The 20,727-nt window shown below is 41.1% G+C and overlaps 1 long non-coding RNA gene across 1 annotated transcript; it reads right to left on the reverse strand.

The window, feature by feature from the left end:
* Positions 1-8,084: 8,084 nt before the first annotated feature.
* LOC309542904 lies at positions 8,085-10,907 on the reverse strand. Its single transcript, XR_014224486.1, has 2 exons — positions 10,657-10,907; positions 8,085-8,664 (listed from the first exon to the last, which is right to left on the reverse strand). It is a non-coding gene; the product is annotated as an uncharacterized lncRNA (long non-coding RNA).
* Positions 10,908-20,727: the final 9,820 nt, after the last annotated feature.

Consider the following 20,727-nt stretch of genomic DNA (forward strand, 5'->3'; position numbering starts at 1 on the left):
GTAAATTCTTTATCTCTATTCATTGTTTGTATTTTTTATTTCAGTTTCGCATTTACTCTTAATTATAAACCTAGCAGTTCAAGAGGAGTATTATTTATTATTTATCCTGCAATGTCAGCTGATTTGTATTTTACCCATGAATTATCTAGAAGCATTAAATTATATACCTTCATAGGTAGTCAACAAGACTCCGTAGAGATTGCCCACAATGTGCCTACGAGCTAATTTGTTTACTGAAGATTTGTCAACTTTATTACATTCCCCCCCCCCATACGCTAGCTGGATTTGCTTAAAGCTTGCTATTTAATTTTTTTGTTTCAAAGAACAGCAGCAGAATGCATGGACTCATTTTTATTTTTATTTTTTTGGAGGGGTGTATGTGTGTGCAAAAGGTACTACCACTGACCCAAACAAGACTGCCCATCTAAACATCTGCAAAACTGAGACAGAAGTGACTTTCAAAATATGTGGCTTTGTTGCATGTATTATTTTGATTCATTAAGATGCTAGCTGCAGGAGTGAGTTGTCAAGCAAGCAGTATGTGGGTGGCTGCAATGGCAGTGCGTAGGTTTGTATGGAAAACAAGCATGGCACTGTGAACAGTTTGTTTCAGCCTATGGGTACCTGTGTTTAACACATGTTAGAAATCTAGTGAAAACCTTGTCACATGCATCCCTTATACTGGAGCAAAATCAAGCCACCTAGTCTCTCTGATGCAGCTTAATTGAGTGACAGACAGTGTCAGTACTGCCGGAAGAACACCCGGTACAGACCCACCCTTCTCCCGCCCCCCTCTCTGGAGCAATTTGTCCATATGACAAAAATATCCTCCCCAGCTTGGCATCAGGGCCCTTGGCTAACCAAATGTGCTTCCACAACTGCTATCATTTAATGGGGAAGGATATGATTGGCAGCTTTCATTATTAATTCAAAATGTGTTATTATATGCAAAATGTTGTGGGTTTTTCTCTTTTTTTGCAAGAGCTGGTAGAGGGAAATAGTGATTTTTTGGAACATGTGAGATAAGCATATACACAGACTACTTTATAGGCTGCCGACATGAAATGCATTTCCTTTCATATCACAAGGGTTCAGAATAGTCCATGTATCTGTTTCCACGGTTGTTCACTAAAACTGTGAGCTCTGTTGCTCTCAGGTACAGATCCTCCTTCTTAAGAAGAATCATGCCAAATATGAATTTTGGCCCTATATATTTGCATGCAGAACTCTTAAAATTGAAGCTTCTTTGGTAATGACTGAAGGGACCTTTGAACATGGTTTGTTTTCAGTATGTTTTATTTAAAATTTGACCTATCATCATTTTACATACTGCATCATGAAATGTTAGAGAAGATAACTCAACTGGTGCAAGCGATGCATCACATGGTATAAACCTCTATGCTGCTTTCCATTCAGGTGAATCTCAAAGCAGCTTACTAACAGTAAGTAAATTTATATAGGATTGATCCGCAGGCGCATAGCTGTCAAGTGTCCCTTATTTGAAGGGACAGTCCCTTATTCCAGCGCCATGTCCCGCTGCTGTCCCTTATTGATGGATGTCCCTTAAATGTCCCTTAAATGATGTCCCTTAAATTTCAAAGGAAGCAGCTCCTCTCCCTCCCTCCCTGCCGGCCAGGGAGGAGGGAGGCTCCAACTGTGTTGCTTGGCTGTGTTGCTCACCCAATAAGAAGTCTAAGAATGACTGGGGGGGTGGAGCTTGCATGCCTTGTGTGTGGCTAGTTAATACAAGCTGAAGGGGTTTTTGAATGCTGGACGCCATTTTGTTGCACGTGCTGCTGCAAACTTTGCAGTGCAAAGCCAGGCCGGGGAGCCATCTTAAGTTGAGGCTGCATAGGCCTTGTGGTGCATGTGATTCAGATTCTATTCAGTTGAACCTCTGGTTACAAAGTTGGTTGGGCAGTGTTCTCGAAGCTACCAGCATGAGTTTGACCAGACTGCAGGAGGACAGGAAGACTGGAGTGCCTGGAACAGGTGAGGCTGCTGGTCCCTTATCTTCAAGGCTGCTGGTCCCTTATTTCCAAATCTGTAAGTTGACAGCTATGCGCAGGCGTTATTGAACGAGCCTCAGCATTTCTTTCAGCATGCCCCAAAATCTTTTAAAACAACAACAACAAAAGAGGTCGCAGTTGAAGATTCTGCATACAGAAGATGCTTCTATATGTATTGTAACAAGTAAAAACTTTTTTAAAAAAATACATATGGTGGCCCTTTTACCTTAGGGCATTTGAACAGGCTTAACTGAATGCCTATTACTGTGTTACTAAAATGATAATTAAATATCAGTCAAAATACGTCAGTATGTTGATTAAAACTTTCTGAGTTGTGTGATTCTTCTGAATTGATTAATGAATTAATTCAAATAAATATTTGAATTTGATTCAACAAGTTGAGAATCATTAGAACAAAACTGTATGTGCACAATGCTGGTGCAAAATTATTGTTCTGTTTCTGCTTCCCAATAACCAAGCATCCATATTTTATCTTATAATATTTATATGGTGATTTATATTTGAAAATTCAGAGCAATGTACAGGGATCATTTATTGTGGGTGTCTCCATTGTGCAGGCCCTTTTCCAGATGGCCACAACTGAATGGCTGCAACATCACAAGATGGGCATCATCTGATGATCTCAGAAGTGTCTATGCAGGAGATGTTCTCTCGGGGTAACCTGGTCTCAAGTTGTTTAGGGCTTTATAAACCGACCAGCAGAATCTTAAGCTTGGCTTGATAGCAGAGTGGCAGCCAGGACAGTTCCTTTAGCAGGGGTGTTGCATCCTCTCAGTAGGTCGCTTTACTGAACAACATAGCAAATGCATTCTGTACAAACTGCAGCTTCCGAACCAACCTTAAGGGCAGCCCCACACAGATAGCATTGCAGTAATCCAATCTTCAGGTTGTTGCTGCATGGGTCGCTGTGGCAAAGCTCTCCCTGTCTAGGAGCAATCAAAGCTTGTTTATCAACCAAAGCTGGGGAAAGCTAATTAGGTTTAAGTGGTATGTTTCAGACCTGTATTATAACAACTCAAAAGTTTATCCATTTAACCTGGTTCTGAAGGGCTGGATGCAAATATTTGTTGCTCCTACAGATCAGCTGTATTGGGGTCGGGGGAGGGAGTGTGTGTGTATTTAGGTTGGAAAGAACTGAATAAGCCCCACCCCTCACATCCCAGCCTTCCAGACTCATTCCCATGATTCTTTACCTCATTATGTTCTTCTTATACTTTTTCTCCCTCACTCTTTCTCCATTGCTTTTGGTCTCCCTTGTACAGTCCTGGCTTCTTAAAAGTTTGTTCCCTTGGCTTTTCCGGCTCTGTACATCCTACACCCCAGGAAATATGCAATTCATAGCTGTTTTCCACCCATACCTCGCTGCTACTGTTATATCTGGCAAATATAGTGTTCAAAGAGTAATTTTGGTGTGGTGTGGTGTTTTTGTTTTGTTTTTGATAGTTTTTGCAGCAATCATTGCGGCAAACAACTTGTAACTTGAGTGTGAAAAATTCCAATACAATAAGTATTTGGAACTGATTGTTGTCTTACAAATCATTCAGAGTCTAGTCCCCTATTAGTGCTGGATGGCAGAACTAAGTAATCCCCATTATCATGAATAGTGGTTAAACACACAAATCCCTCCCCTCCAGAGCCTCAAAGGATTGAAATTCATTTAAAGGAATTGCTTTTGCCATCAGGTTGTGCTTTTTTTCTACACTGCTGCTGACCTATGAAAGATGAGGTGGAATAACCTAATACTGATGGTATAAAGAAGACAAGGGGGTCTGATGCTGCTTCTATGTTAGTCAATAGAATGTGAAGTTGTAATGCAGGGATTGTCACTGGAAGTTATTAGACCACTCAAAATCATTTAATTCTTCGGAATCAAAATGGGTAGCGCTCTCTCTGGATTATTATTATTTTTTAAAACTGTTATCCCCATTGAGAAATACTCCAAGCGGAACGCCGGGGAGTTGTTTGTCCTCTTCTTGATATTACTGCTGCTCAAGTAGTTTTTATAAGTTGTAGACTTCAGATGCTACACTTCAAAGAATCCCAGATGGAACTCTGCCTTGCTGCATGCCAAGAAAAGGAAGTTTTACTTTAGTCCACAATGGATTGATTGGCCTAGTGCAAAAGGTCACCAAACACTACACATGCCTGCTTGGGGCCAAAGCTTAGCAGTGAAATCCTGCCAAGCAGGATTAAGAGATCTATTCTCTCTTCAGTATGCATGCATAACTCTCCTTAGCATCAAGCATGCATGTTAAGAGAAGAATAGACCCCTAAGTGTGCAACAGGATCTTGCAATGTGTCAGATAGTTTGTTTGACACAAGGAAATTCTAGTGAAGAGTGTGTTGTTTTTTTTAAAAAAAGGTCCCCAGAAAAGAAAACAAGAAGAAAAAGATGAAAAAAACAAATCCTTTTTTCAGTTCAAATGGCCTAACAACAACAACAACAACAACAACAACTCTGGGCGGCTTCCAGCACATATAAAAACATAATCAAACATTAAAAACTTCCTGATACTGTACATAAAATAATAGTTACAGATAGGTAGCCGTGTTGGTCTGCCATAGTCAAAATAAAAAAATTCCTTCCAGTAGCACCTTAAAGACCAACTAAGTTAGTTCTTGGTATGAGCTTTCGTGTGCATGCACACTTCTTCAGATACACTGCTGAAGAAGTGTCCTGCCCTGCCAAATCCCCACACATGATTCAGTTCTACGGGGACTTGGAAGCATTTTTTCGCCGTTTACGCCTGAAGGAGTATTTTCAACACACACAACAACAAGACAAATCAGAACAAACAACAACTTCACAACACAACACCTCTCAACCCACTGGAGAACAACAACCACCCTCCCAACAGAACACTGACCACCAACTACCACCGAAAAAGTGTTACACAAAAAGGGACTCCACATGGACCCCTTCTGATGGACGCAATACCACACTGGACTTATACATTGACTGCTTCCGCCACAGAATCCAAACAGATGTGACCAGAAAACACCACCGCTTACAACAAAATCTAAACCATGCTGAAAGGAGAGCCAGTGTATCTGAAGAAGTGTGTATGCACATGAAAGCTCATACCAAGAACTAACTTAGTTGGTCTTTAAGGTGCTACTGGAAGGAATTTTTTTATTTTGACTATAAAATAATAGGAAAGTCATGCATCCTTCCTGAAAACAACTTCCATGTGGCTTCCTAATGCTTTTTATAGTGGGCAAGGCCCATTGGGTTTGTGAATCACTGGCTTTATAAGATTCCTTTATTCTCCCAAAGTTCCTGTACGTATACGGTATGAGTTCAAATGCATCCCAAGCTCTCTCAGGGTAAAGGAGTTGGGGTTGGAAGGGATATAGGGGCTTCTCAATTAGCTTCTGCCATGGGGTTGGGTCTCTTGCTGGCAGCACCAAGCGAGAAATCTAGAATTCGAGTTATGCCAGGCTTGAGCTGAAATAGAGAAAGTTAAGAAAGAACTGTCCCTCGTCATCTTCCCTGACTGGCACAAGTCAGCAGAGTTTGACTTACGTTCTTCCACAGCCCCACTGTAAGATTGCTGTGCCTGATTCACAGCTCTCATGCCCAGATGCAAAGAATTGCTTGCACTGCCCTAGAGAAATTTGACACAATTTTTCTGAATTGCTGACCTTCATGTCATAACACAAACTATTTTGGATTTGCACTGTACTTTTCACCTTGTGTCAAAATGGGCATATTTATTATACTTCTCAAGGGCAACATACTCACAGGTGTTATAGTATGCTAGAGTCCATTTTTGCCAAGTTGCAATGTATGACAGTGGTGTCTACAGTGGTACCTCAGGTTACAGACATTTCAGGTTACAGATGCTTCAGGTTACAGACTCTGCTAACCCAGGAATAGTACCTCAGGTTAAGAACTTTGCTTCAGGATGAGAACAGAAATTGTGCAGCGGTGGCGCAGCGGCAGCAGGATGCCCCATTAGCTAAAGTGGTGCTTCAGGTTAAGAACAGTTTCATGTTAAGTACGGACCTCCGAATTTTGAGAATTTGGGCTGAAGGAACCTGAGCAGAGTTTGGCAGGAGCTTCAGGCCAACTTGCAGTCCCACCAAATTTTATTGTGTCTTTCCAAAAGAGCTGAAAGTGGGTGGAGTAAGACTAGAGTAAAGCATGAGTAGCATTTTAAGTTGGGCACATTAGTGAAGCTTTACCGTATGTGAAACTCTGCACAGTTCCACACAGCTCTGGTTTTTAATATGCCAGTGTCCTTGAGTGAATCAACTCAGAATTGGGAAGGGCAGTATTTCATATATAAAAAAATTCAGAATAACAGGCATCCATAAAATGCCAATGTGAAGAAACATGCATTGCCTTGATGGAGAAACATGATGTCTCACAATTTTATTCCAAATTTATCTCCACACCCACGTTTCCACAAAAATGTGTATATTCCCCAAGAGCAGCATATTGTGAGTCATATATATGTGCAGGGTGCAATCCTAAAGTTGGAGGCTGGGGTGGAGATGGACAGTTTAATAACAAAAGCAGTTTAATAACACATCCAACGCTGATTGTCTGTGCCAACAGGGTGGAGGTGAAGGCAGAATTATGCCCTGCATTCCTCCATCCATTTACAGCAGGGGTCAGCAAACTTTTTCAGCAGGGGGCCGGTCCACTGTCCCTCAGAACTTGTGGGGGGCCGGACTATATATATATTTTTTTGGGGGGGGGAATGAACGAATTCTTATGCCCCACAAATAACCCAGAGATGCATTTTAAATAAAAGGACACATTCTACTCATGTAAAAACTTGCTGGTTCCTGAACTGTCCATGGGCCGGATTGAGAAGGCGATTGGGCCAGATCCGGCCCCCGGGCCTTAGTTTGCCTACACATGATTTACAGGCTTTTAAAACCAGCTATACAAATTGTTTCCCCTTTCAATGGAAACAACAAACAATAAAAGCTTTTTTTTGTATAGGCAATATAGACCTCAATTGTATGTAATGCTAAGCCATTGTTTACATTTTGTGCATGGGCTTGTTTTCCCTTCCTCTTCTCCCCTACTACAGTCTCTGCGGGTTTGAATAAAACAGCAAATGGTGAGTAATGGAAATGTAAGTGGCTGCTTCGTATCTTCCCCACATGGCAGTGCTGGATCAGAGTAGAGAAGCGGAGTGAATGACCCCAAGACAGCACTAAACTATGGTTTAGTGATATGTCTAAACGCAGCCATAGAATCCCCAAGAGCCAAGCCTATGTGGAGGTAGTATAGTTTATACCGGGTGGTCCACTTGTTTCTGGATGTGGGTAGATTTTATTTTATTTTATTATTTTATTTTTAAAAACCTTCCCTTTCTGCACATTAAATAATACTTGAAAGACATACTGGCAAATACAAGTTAGATTCGGTAATAGATAGATAGATAGATAGACATTCCTCAGAATGTCATGCCACAAGTCCTGCTTGTTTGAAATTTATCAAGACCTCTTGAATACTCAAACACTGAAAATGTGAGAGCTTTCAACATAACAAAAATGGAATAATCGCAGATTAGAGTAAGAGTTGTCCTACAATTTTAGCTGCAACGAGACCAACATTCTGCCACATTTGATTGATTTGATTTTTATTCCCCATTAATCCTCATGCATAGCATTCTACAAATCTATCATTTTTACTGCTGCTGCATTGTTTATTTTTTACAGACGTACATTTCTGAAATAAAAACGATACATACATTTTTTTTAAAAAAAAAGCAAAATAATTTGCATTTGTGACTGAATCCCATTTTAAATAATATTTATTTGGTTATCACTAACCATAGCTTGATGAGGACTACTGTGTATTTCCTATTCTTGTGAGTTTGAAAGTATTTATCTTCTTCTTCATACATGTTAAACTTAGTTGGGGGGGGGGACTGGTGTCAGTATACCAACCCACCCCCCCAAAAAAAAACCAGAGAGGAAATAACTTTGAGACGTATTTATAAAAGATATTTTCTATTCAAAAGCCACACACAAAGCATGATAAAATCAAATAAAGCAGAAGAAAAATATAACCAATTATCCAAATGCAAAAGAAGCAACTTTTATTAATTAATGTATTAGAAAATTTGAGTGTTGTACAGAATAAAAGATACATTAAACTAATAAAAATAATATAAATAGATCATAAGAGTTTTTTCAGGTGCTATCATAAAATCATACAATAAGAATAATATACAATTCATCATATTATAAAATATGTGTGATGTAAAATGGACAATAACATAGTAATAAAATCATCATATTATAATATTGGCAATAATACAATAATACAGTCTTCACAGTAATTGACTATGCACAAACCAACCCTGGTGGCCTTAAGGGTTTGGATGCACCGGTAGGTTTTCAGAATGTGCTGGTTAAAAGCAAAACCAGTAATCAACTATAGGAAAGCTCTCTCTTTCAAGCAGCTAACTTTTCATTAAATATTGAGAGAAGTGCAAGATCTTGTAAGGTGGGCATGACTGGACACGAAGTTCCAAAGAGTTAGTTCACCTACTGAGAAGGTCTTGCTCCCCACCAATCCTGCCTCTGAGAACATCTGCTTAGGAAGCAAACTGCCGTTGCCCAAGTTGAGCAAAGTTTTGAGCATGTACATCAGGCTGCCGTTCAGCTGTGATGGGAAATATCATCAGGGACAATAACAACAATCAGACACGTATCTATGAAAAAGCTATGACTTCTAGAAGTTTTATAATTGGGAAAGCATGCCATCATCCTTCAATCATTTTGAATTTTTGTTCTTTTATTCTTGTCCATGTTTTAAATTATCTTCCCTTTTTTTCTTTAAAGGCTAAGACGGTTTACCTATCACTGCTGCAAACCCCAAATTCTCACCAAAAAATAAAGCGACGACTTCCCAATGGGCAATGAATGCCACAGCTGCCACATCACGCTCTGGACTGGTAAGAATTTGATATTTTAATGTGGCAGAATCTGTGCTTTGGAACTTCTTTTCTAATGAAATCAGGAAGAAGCCTTTGCTGTACACTTTTTAGAAACTCCTGAAAAATGCTTTGTTTGGGCAAACCTATCCAGAGTTGCCTAATATTGATGTGCGTTTTAAGCTGGTTTTTAGCTCATCAATGATTTAAATTATTTTCTGGAATTATTGTTTTAAACAAGTGTCACTGATAATTTCATGGAGTGAGGTTTTCTTTTTCCTTTTTTTGCAAACTACTTTGAGGTTTTATATTTTCAATCAAGTGGTTCTGTACGTTTTGTGAAATAATAATAAATAAACTTTTGACAGAAATCAATTTTAGTTCTGTATGTCAGGGGGTCTCTGAGTGCTGGACCGTGGCACTACAATTCTAACCACATCTACTGGGAATTAGAGTTATTTGGGTGTGAGACCCATCAGCTTAATTTGGTATGGTATGGCAGCAATGTGGTAAAATGCAATCGGGAGTAACAAATGTTCTTATACCAAGAGTTTGAGAGTTAGGCGTTGGACTGTCCTCTCTATCAAGTGTGGCCTAAACAAAAACATTTTTAGGAGGCACCCAAAAGAGTGCAGTGAAGCTGATTTACCGACATCAAAAGGCAGGGAGTTCCATAGTGCTATCACCCTAAAGATCATAGAATTGTAGAGTTGGAAGAGGATCATCACCAATTTCTTACCAATGTGGAATGAGTATTACGTGGCATGTGTAACAGTACCAATTCCACAGATCAAAGCAGTTGAGTAGGCATATATGGCGGTAAGGTAAATTGGTCCCATGCTGCTGAGAGCTTTATATATTAATAGGAACACCTTGAACTGGGTGCAGGACCAAATATAGACAACCCACCCCCAAATATAGTCTCCACCCCCATTGTTCAGCCCGGACACTGAGATCCAGCTCTGAGGGCCTTCTGGCGGTTCCCTCATTGCGAAAAGTGAGGCTACAGGGAACCAGACAGAGGGCCTTCTCGGTAGTGGCGCCCGTCCTGTGGAACACCCTCCCTTCAGATGTCAAAGAGATAAACAACTACCTGACATTCAGAATACATCTTAAAGCAGCCCTGTTCAGGGAAGTTTAATATTTAACGCAGTACTGTTTTTAACACTTGATTGGGAGCCGCCCAGAGTGGCTGGGGAAACTCAGCCAGATGGGCGGAGTATAAATAAATTATTATTATTAATATTATTATTAACAGTGCTGATCTCTGAGCAGAGCTGTTCTATGCTGATAGGGTCTTTACTCTTGCCTCAGCATTATGCACTAACTGTTCCTTCCAGATAAAGTGGAAGGGAAGCCCCACATTGAACACATTGCAGTAATCTAGTCTTGAGGTAACCAATGCATGAAATACTGTGGCCAAACTTTCCAAGTCCACGAATGGCTGCAGTTGTTGTACCAGCTGGAACTAGCCACGTGGTAAAATTGCAGACAAAGACCATGACCCTCAAAATACTTATTCTCAAATAGTACTGGTGGCTTCTACTCAAAACTTTAAGCAAACCTTGCCTTTGCCATATGGCTCCAATTACTGCTTGATTATTTTAAATGTGCAAAAATAGCATTTAAGATCATCCCTCCTGCAATAGCTCTTAACAAAGGGAGCCTAGCTGGAAAGTCACTACCCCCTAGGGACTATGGAGTCAGTATGCAGTACTTACCCATGGAATTCTGTCACAAAGTGCCACGCTCCTTCTTGTCTTATCCCTTGACACGTCCTGCCACTTTTTCCCAAACTGCATACCACAGTGATTCAGACTGCAAAGGAAGTCAGGGGGGGTCCTTCATGTACGTGGGGGGAAAGTAACAATGACATAGGCCCTGAAACAAGTGATGAGAAATATCTGGAGAAATCCAGAACGATCATAATTGCAGCTGAAGAAGTCCCCTGCTTTTTCTTTCCTTTTCTCCTCTCTCTCTCTCTCTCTCTCTCTCTCTCTGTTTCTCACGCAAAGCAAACATTTGGTGCTTGAGTTACTGAACATCTTTGAAGGGCCCATGAAGTGTGAGAATTTCTGAAGGGAATCTTTCCATCCAAGTGACTGAGAACATTCCAACTGTGGGGGGTGCCCTATCCCTTCTTCTCTCACCACCTGTTTCTTGGGATTATTTTTGTTTGTTTGGGCTTTTTTGAACAAAAAGTAAAAACTGCGCAAAAATACAACTTTATCGGAGGCTTCAATTTTGGTAACAAATCTTGCCGACCTTTCCCAGTCCTTGCAGAGTGAAGACTGTAGGTTTCTGGGCTACAGTGAACTGCTGTTCCATCCTTTTCTCTAATTTTCAAATTAAGCAATAACAACACCTAATTATTCCTATTAATTATACTTTCCTCACTCTCTACTGACTCTGATAATTATTTTTGTTTTTTTAAAATAACTATCCTTGCACTTATGTCATAAAATTTTCTGCCTTTTTCCCTTTTATAATATTTGTATTCAAGACAAACAACAGGAGGTTGAAATCAGGCCATTTAAAAGAAACATCTGCTGACATTTATTCATATGCTACATGTTCCACTTTCATCATTGAATGTAATGATAAACACACATTCCAGTCAATAATGGCAGTTCCCAGCCAAGCTTTACAAATGGTCTCTTTAACACCTAAATTGACAGCTCGGGAGAATTTCAGATAGAAGCTAAATATGGTACTTTTGGACACTCTTTGCCTAAGTCTAGAATGACTGGGAAGCATTAATGAGAATGTGCATTGTATACTGGCAGTAACTTGACATGCATGGGTAAAATGTTCCAGAATTTACTGTTTTATAAAGTGGGGTGGGGGGCAGAAAAAAATAATTCACTCCAATACTGTATTTGGGAGCAGGAGAGGGGGAATAGAGTGCAGTATTCTGATTAAGGAAGCATATGGTAGTCTCTTTAAGCACAAAATCTCTGTATATATTAAAGTAAAAACCTGACATATTATTTAAATTTCCAAAACAAATGTTGCTCTTGGATAAAGTCACATTACTTTTCATTTGTTCCTTAAATCATAATATACTATTGTTGTTATGTAAGCACTAGGCTAACAAAGAAAAACAATTTCTTACCTGTATCAGGTTTTGGTATCTCTTTCCTATGGAATATATAGCTAGATAGTGCACTATTTAAAAATGAATATCTCTTGCAGTAGGCATAAGATTTAACCATATCCTAGTTTGACCTCTTTAAAGTGTTTCTCCCCCCCCCACCGATACTGATTTATCTGATTTTTAATATATATCCTTTTACATTTTCGTATAGGTTGCTTAACCTTCTTATAACTGAATTTTAAAATAATTTCAAGTCATGCAGAAAAATCACCAAACTCCTTCATGCTTGAATAGTTTTTCCTTTAAAAATTCTGGTGAAGTTCAAAACAGGTCATTCGCTACATAACGAGTAAAAAAACACAAAAAACCCTACCCTTGCATGTTTAAAAATAATGACTATATATAAAAAAGTAGTTTTAGGATCACAAAGTTATTTTGCACCGCATAACAAAAATTGTCAGCTGAGGAAGACGTATTACAGACCCGAAGCCCTTGGATTTAGAAAATTACTGAAATAATTAACGCTGAAGTTATTACTTGAAATGAATTTTAAATGGATGATAAATAGCAACACAAGAGTTTCATTTTCTAATATTTTTATCTTTCTTGAGAATCTCTTTGCTAATGAACAAGAAGCTATCGATCATGATAATGATTATGGACGTGCTATGACATACTTGATAAATGACATAAATACCAATTAGAGTCCTCTAGTCCCTTTACACATATTAAAGTTGTTAAAAAATTATCTTCAAGTTCCTCGTAAATCAGAATGGTCAACATGTATTCAGTGATAGACTACTCTAGAAGTTCTACAAGAGAGTGACACTTGCAGCCCCACAAACCTGCAGCCAAAATAATGGAACTTACTTCGAGGTGAATATGTATAGGGTAGGAGGTGGGTTAGGAATGCAGTATTAGTGACCAAATCCTCAATCCAGATGAATATTATTTAAATAGGTGTTTCTGAATTTAAGATGCTTTATTGTACTGTTCAAATCAATTATATTTAATCCTGCCACTCAGATTTGACAGTAAGAGAATGCGAACTGAAGACTGAAATCCCTTCAATTCAGGCATGTTGGGTGTTTGTTTTCCGTGTTAAAGTGAAGTTCAGCATCTAGAAGTTTTTCCTCCCTACCGGACCACAAAATTAGAAAATTCAGCAGCAGCTGAAATGTTATCCTATGCTTGGAAAGAGAAGTAACATACGATGGAGGCAAGCACGCCATTGGGGAATAACTTTTTAAATGCTAGAAATCTACTTTTAACTAGCCTATACAGGCTTTTTTGTATACTAAATTTCAAGCACAAAATGCACCTTGACTGAATGTGTAAGGAAGATGTCAAAACTGTAGTGCTGCCCATATCCTCTGTCATTCCCCATTGCTTCTGAACACAGCCTCCACACACAAACCATAGAGGCACTTTAAAAAAATGTATGGTCAACGTGTGGAGTTTGAACCTCGGCCAGTGGGTGCAATCCAGATTCATCTATAGCCATGCTTAGTCACCATGCAAATGATGTCTAAACAGAATATACTGCTTCCAAATTGCAGTGGTCTGGCAAAAGTTCGTGTGATTCTCAGAATGTGCTGAATGAGTCACGTTCTAACTCCTGGAAGGATGAGCAAGATCCTAGACATAGGAGAACGGAAAGGTGGCAAACACCTGCTATGCCTGTTCTGGTAGACTTTAAACATGTTTTGTGAGGTGTTGAGGTCTGGATGCATTATGCAAGAAGACACTGGTCTGTCTCCAGTGATGGCTTTGTGCGAGTATTTCTGTTTCCTCAGGACAAGACCCCTGAATTCACCAATCTCCCTGGCCTTATACAACTCTCTGTGAAATATGCCCTTCTCTTCCAGAAGGTCCCCCAACCCTCAAGTTGAGCTTTTGCATCCACCTGTTGAGGTCCTCAAGCAGTTGTCTCTGTTGACAATCACAATTCAAGGTCTTTTCACCTATGGAGGGCAGGGATACTCACTGTCGCTACTAATGTATGGCTTAGCTGCCATTGCATTTCGTGCAGAATAGCCCAGGCATACAGGATGCTTATACAGATCATAAAATGAGAATCGTTAGTAAACTGCTTTACAACTTTTAGTAAACTGCTTTACAACAGTATAAATACATGATGTCCTTTGGAGAACCTGGGTTTGCTGCCAGCTGCAGAGGAGGCATCCGACTCTAGGAAACCGTAGTCCACCCTCATGTTCAGGCTCCTGCTCAGTTGCTGCCATCTGCTGAGCTGCCCAGAGCTCTCCCCAGCTTCTGCTGAAGCTCCCTGCTCAACCAGAAGGTCAAGGGGAGGAGCTGGCATGCCATTTCCCCCTGCTGAAGTGGCTGAAGTTGAGGTACCAACCCCAGTTCCTACCATAGAGCACTTTACAGTAATCTGTTTGGAAGATTACCAGCACATGGGTCAAACTGGATAGAATATTCCTGTTGAGGAATGACAGTAGCTGGCAAAACAACTGGAGCTAGTAAAGGGTCTCCTGGTCACAGAGCCAATTTGTGCCTCCAGTGTTACAGTCATAGATCTAAGAGCATCCTCATGGATGGTTAGAGTATCTTGTGTGTCATAAGTCACAGCAAGGGTAAATATGGTATGTGTATAGTGTATATGCGGATGTCAATATTGCCAAGGCTCCTTATTTAAAACAATTTCCCTTCATCTATGTCTCCCAACTCTGAACATTAGAACAAGAGAAGGGCCTTGCAGGATCAGGCCATAGGCCCATGTAGTCCATCATCCTGTTATCACCATGGCCCACCAGATGCCTGTGGGAAGTCCACCAGCAAGACCTGAGTGCAATATCAACTCTTGCTACTTGTGATTCCCAGCAACTTGTTTCCAAAGGCATACAGCCACCAACAGTAGAAAAAGCAAATAGCCACCATGTTTAGCAGCCGTTGATAACCTGACCCTCCATGAATTTGCCTAATCCTATTTTAAAGTCATCCAAGTTTATGGCCTTCGTTATCTCTTCTGGGAGCAAATTGTGTTGTGTAAAGTATTTTGCCTGCCCTGAATCTTCCAACATTTATTGAATGGCTCCAAGTTCAGTTATTATGAGAGAGAGAGAGAGAGAGAGAGAGAGAGAGAGAAGAAAACCTCTCCCTGTCCACTTTGTCCAAACCATGTGTAATCTTATGTACCCCTGGCATGTCCGCTTCAACTAATAACCTCCTTACTTGTATCATAATGATCCCTTGCTCATTCTGATTGCCCTTTTTGAACTTTCTCCATATCCTTTTTGAGGTGGACACAGTATTCCAAGTCCACCTCAAAGATAGATTTGTGCAACAGCATTATGACATTGGCAATTTTATTTTCAATTCCCTTCCCAGCGATCCTTAACATGGACTTGACCTTTTTCACAGCAGCCTCACATCGGGTCAACATCTTCATCAAGCTACCCACTTATGACCTATTCCCATGCACGTGCTCATAACTCCAGAGTTTACCAGCTAGAGGAACACAAGGGTATGCAAGGACTGTGATTACAGCCAGAGGAGCTTTCTTCAATGCCACAACCTGCCATTAGTGTGGAAAGCAAAACCTTATAATAGTGGCAAGAGCAGACATTCATGCTTAAAAATGTCAGATCAAACAGCAACTATAAATGGTAAGTTCAGAAAGGCCCTTGGTAAATACACACATTCAGGTGGATGTGCAAAGGTTAGGGGATAAGCTTACCAGCACAATACCACCCTGGGCATGTATAGGACACATCATCATCATCATAATCGTGTTTTTTAAAATTTTGTTTACAAAATGTATAAAGGACTTGATCAAAAAGCTCTCCAGGTGGTGTATTGTGTACTGTGACACACACTCCCTTAAAGCAAAAGGTGATCTGTAAATATTTGGAAAAAATAAATTAATTAAAAATAATATTCTGAAACGGCATGCTCTTTCTTTAAACCCAGTGCATAAACTGTGGAATTTGCTACTACAAATGGCCACCAATTTGGAAGGCTTTAAAATTCATGGAGGAGAAGTCTATGAACAGCTACTGATAGCCGTCTAGTACTGTAGACCGTATGCCTCTGAATACCAGTTGCTGAGAATCACAAGAGGAGAAAGTGCTGTTGTGCTTGTGTCCTGCTGGTGGACTTCACATAGGTATTTGGTTGGTCACTGTGAAAACTGGATGCTGGGTTAGATGGGTTTTTTGTCTAATTCAGCAGGGCTTTTCTTATGACTTGCAATGGTGTCTGATATAGTTGCAACTCTATCACCTTCTCCATTGCAATCCTGGCTCAGACCAGGAGAGAGTTATGAGACTTGAGTTCATAGATGATAAGGGATAAATGTGAATGGTGATGCCAATAGCTGCAACACAGGATACCGTGTTTCTAGAATGCTACTTTTCACATCTCCTAGCCAGAGTGTCAAGTATTTGTAATGCAGGGTCTGTCATGGAGCAGGAGGTTGCCTGAAGCCACTTTATGGCCCATTTAGGATGATCATAAGCCAAGATGTGAGCCAGCTTTCTGCCCAGGTTCACGCCTCCTTTTCTCCTCTCTTTGTGGCACAAACAATCAAATCTGACTTCCCCATTTCATCCTAACTGGGTGCCTGGTTTGACTGCTTGCGCTGTGAAGGAGCTGCATATATGGACAAAAGCCTTATTAAGCCAAACATAGCCATTGTGTCTGACTTCAATGAGCCTTGAATCTAGGATTTCTAGCCACTATATTGCACCCACTCCTAACAAACCATAGGTTTCTCACACCAGTTCAAAACTGTTACCTCCCCCTGCTGACAGTTGATGGATGGGCTTTGACATATTTTGTTTGCTTAAATGTAACGCAATTGAATGAGGTTGCGGAGGCAGATAGGTAGGAGCCGCCAGCCTTATGCAGACAATTAAGAAAAACATGTTCCATAATAGTCAGCTGGTGATCTGTTTTGCTTTTTGTGTTGTTCTTATTGTGTTTTAATTGTTGTAAACTGCTTGGATGAATAAAAAATGTTAAAGCTGTAGGAGGACTAGAAATGGGTGCAAAAGGGAACTTCAGACCTGCCTTCAGCAGTGGCTGGCATAGTGGGGCAGTGGCACCCCTCTGAACTCTGGTTGATCACGTGTCAGGAGCTGGAGTCAGGGCTGGGTCAGCAATAAAACACCAGGTGTCAGTGAACTCTTTATTCAAAGAAACCAAGACAGCTCAGGCCTAGTGATCACAGCAACTTCCCCAGTAGGTCTTGCCCCAATGAGGCAGTTGCGAGGACCAAAGGTCCCTGCCTTTCCATTGCTCTCTAAGAATCCTCTCACAAGTCATTCCCGAGCGACTGAGGCTCCTTCATTTTGTTTCTCTTTGCTCCGCTCTCTTCATTCCCCTCCATGTTTTGTGAGACCAGTGGGGAGGGGAGCTGGTCACAGCAGGAGGAGGTCCTTGGCTTCTTGAGCAGCCTGATTCATCTCTGTCTCTTGGCCCACCTTCTCTCCAGCTTCCGCTTCTGCCACTTATTCTGGACTGCTCTCTATCACAGCCTCTTCCTGCTCACTAAACCCTGTTACCTCTTCAGCTTCCAACACATCCTCCTCCCACCTCCTTCTCCTTCTGACCACTCGTTGTCACCCCACCACTAATCCCCTAGCTCTGAGCCTTCTTCTCCTGGGGGTTCCCTTGGGGGTTCCCCAGCTGGTTCCTCCCACCAGTCATCTGCATCAAGCCAGTACATGTCATCCCATCACTGCTGCTTACCATCTGGTAAAGGGGGAGTGGGAGGGTGGTGGCAAGGTTCCTGCGGTAAAAGCATGCCAGTAGGAGCACTAGATTGGCTCCATGAATGTGCTTGCACTACATCAGTCCCACCCCACCACTTTCTGTCACTCACCCTCTACCTCCTGGTAGGCAGCACCTACAAGGTCAACTAGTCACCTGAGCACCACAACCCCACCACACTGTCCACTATTGCTTGCTCCAACATCAATCCTTTTTGCAACAACCACCTAATGGAATTTCACCATGGAAAACCATGCACAATATACAGTTGTTGTGGAAAGGATTAGTGGTGTCCGTGGTAGGGCTAACATTGTGGCTGTGCCAGTGTGGTGTAGTGGTTGAGAGTGGTAGACTCGTAATCTGGGGAACTGGGTTCGCATCTCCGCTCCTCCACATGCAGCTGCTGGGTGACCTTGGGCTAGTCACACTTCTTTGAAGTCTCTCAGCCCCACTCACCTCACAGAGTGTTTGTTGTGGGGGAGGAAGGGAAAGGAGAATGTTAGCCGCTTTGAGACTCCTTTAGGTAGTGATAAAGCGGAATATCAAATCCAAACTCTTCTTCTTCTCTTCCTTCATGAACACAGCACATGGGTAACACATGGCGAGACCTGTGGGGTGATCACACCACAGTTTGTTAAAACAAACCAGGATCAAAGAGCAGTTCGATACCCTGCCTTGATAGTGTCAGTACCATCTGAAATATAGTGCTGAAAAAGATTGAGTCAGACTTTTTCCCCTGCTTATTTTACATATCCATCCAGGGTAATGGGTGGAAAGGTTGGTTCTACAATTGTCCCATTCATTCATTTAGAACATTTGTTCTCTACATTTCATCCAAAACACTTCCCAGAGCGGCTTACGTACAATTGAAACAAGACAGTTCCAGCCTGCAGCAGAGGTGGATTTAGAGGCGTGTGGCCGGTTCAGCCGCACTGGGTGCAGCGCCCCAGGGTGCTGCTGGGGGTGCTGCAACTATGATGTAGAATGGAAAGCGAGAGGTGAGGGGGCACCAAATTCTGGTGTCACATGGGGTGCCGCTGAAATTTGAGACCCCAAGATCCACCACTGCCCACAGACTTACAATATAAAATAATTTTTTTAAGACACGCAATGGAGACGGGAGGAAAGAAGAAAACAGGAAATTTATATGCCACCCTGCCTCCCAAAGGAAGGAACTTTTAACTTTTGGAGTATGCTGCTTCTTGCAACAAAGCAGGTTATATGCTAGAGGGGCGGGGGGGGGGGGAGAGAGAATTAGCCTGTAAAGTACTTGTCTCAAAGACTTTAAACAAACAAACAAACAAACAAACAAACAAAATGGGTTTTGCTTTCTATCATCTATTATTCATTTGTTCCTGTGATTCAATATGGTAGAAACAGAGGTCTGTCAAAGCCTAAGCATTTGGCAAGGAACTTCCCTTCCAAGGTTTGTGTTGGAAAGGGGGCAAAGATGCATTCTATGCGACTTTGTTTGCAATTATGAGCTCTTTGGGAATCTTAAAGATGGTGCTGTAGCTGAAGCAACCTTACAAAACTGAAGAAAGACCATTTCCTTTCCAGCCAACTGCTTCTCTGTCATTGGGAAATAATCAGTTGGACGTAACTCCCTGAGAATATTTTATGACTTCCAAATGGAGACAATTTACAGTGCTCTCTGGAAAGTCAGTGTTCTTTGAAGATGTCTTTAATTTAGTTGTTGCTAATTTATTCACACTAATACTGGGGGGAAATTCATAACAAAAAAAAAAAACTGTGCATATCTCTGTGTTTTAGCTGGCATGTGGCTCTACACAGATGGTTTGGGGCTTACTTTGCTGCAAAACAGATGGGCCTCCACTGTCCCTTACCAATCAAAAGAGTACATGAAAATATTGTAATCTCTTCACCTTCTTCACGTCCTCCAATTCACGTTATTAAAATTCCTGGAAATCTGAGTATCACTTCCTGTGGATACTGAATGAATAATAATATAGGCTATCCCTATGTTTTAGTCAAATTGCTGTGTGGATATGCTGCTGCATGAATTTTTGATGCTTTTTCTGTTGTATATGATCATTTTATGCAAATGGCTAGACCAGTATAATTTATTATTAAAAATAATTTCCATGAGATCCCTTCCTCTCGCTTAGTCTTGAGGATGTGGTGGAGGGTGATGGGGCAGGGAGGCAAAGGAAGTTGTGATGGTTATGAGAAAGTGGATTTCCCTGTCCTGTAGCATCCTTCCACATATTCTGCTAAGAGTTGCAGTGAATCCCACATGGGAACTGCTTGTTGTGACATTAAATGCTAAACAGAAAGATAGTCTTCTGAATATAGAATCATACAATTGTAGCATCATCTAGTCTAACCCCCTCCAATGCAGGAATCACAGCATCCATGGCACATGGCCTTCCAAACTCTGCTTGAAAACCTCCAATGAAGAAGAGTATCCACCACTTTCCAGGGGGGTCCATTCCACTGTCAAACAGCTCTTAATGTCAGAAAGTTCTTCAGCATCTCCTTTCTTGTAACTGGAATCCATTGGTTTGTGTCCTACACTCTGGAGCAGGAGAAAACAAGCTTGCTTCTATGTGACAACCACAGACTTCGGACATCTTATTGAGATGGAGATTAAAAACCAACAAGGATCCAGGTTTTATTGCCAGGTATCTAATCTTAGATTCATGATTTTATGAGCTGAATTATATGGAGCTAATTCCTGTGTAACTCGATTCACACATTATACCCAAGCAGAGATATATAAATATAAGATGGGGGCATGGGGGTGGCACATGCACAAATCTGCCCCTATGTTTCTGTACACACTGCCCCCCCATCCACCTCTGCACTTATGAAGGGCATTTTCCTGTGTGTCTCCACATGGTTGGGGACCCTGTATTAACAAGGTTTCCTGATTGTGATGATGCTTCTAAACACATTTACCTAAACATGCTAAGAATTCCCCTTCAGACCTTCA

The sequence above is a fragment of the Podarcis vaucheri genome (genome assembly GCF_965113315.1).
Source record: "Podarcis vaucheri genome assembly, chromosome: 1".
Classification (NCBI taxonomy): Eukaryota; Metazoa; Chordata; class Lepidosauria; order Squamata; family Lacertidae; genus Podarcis; species Podarcis vaucheri.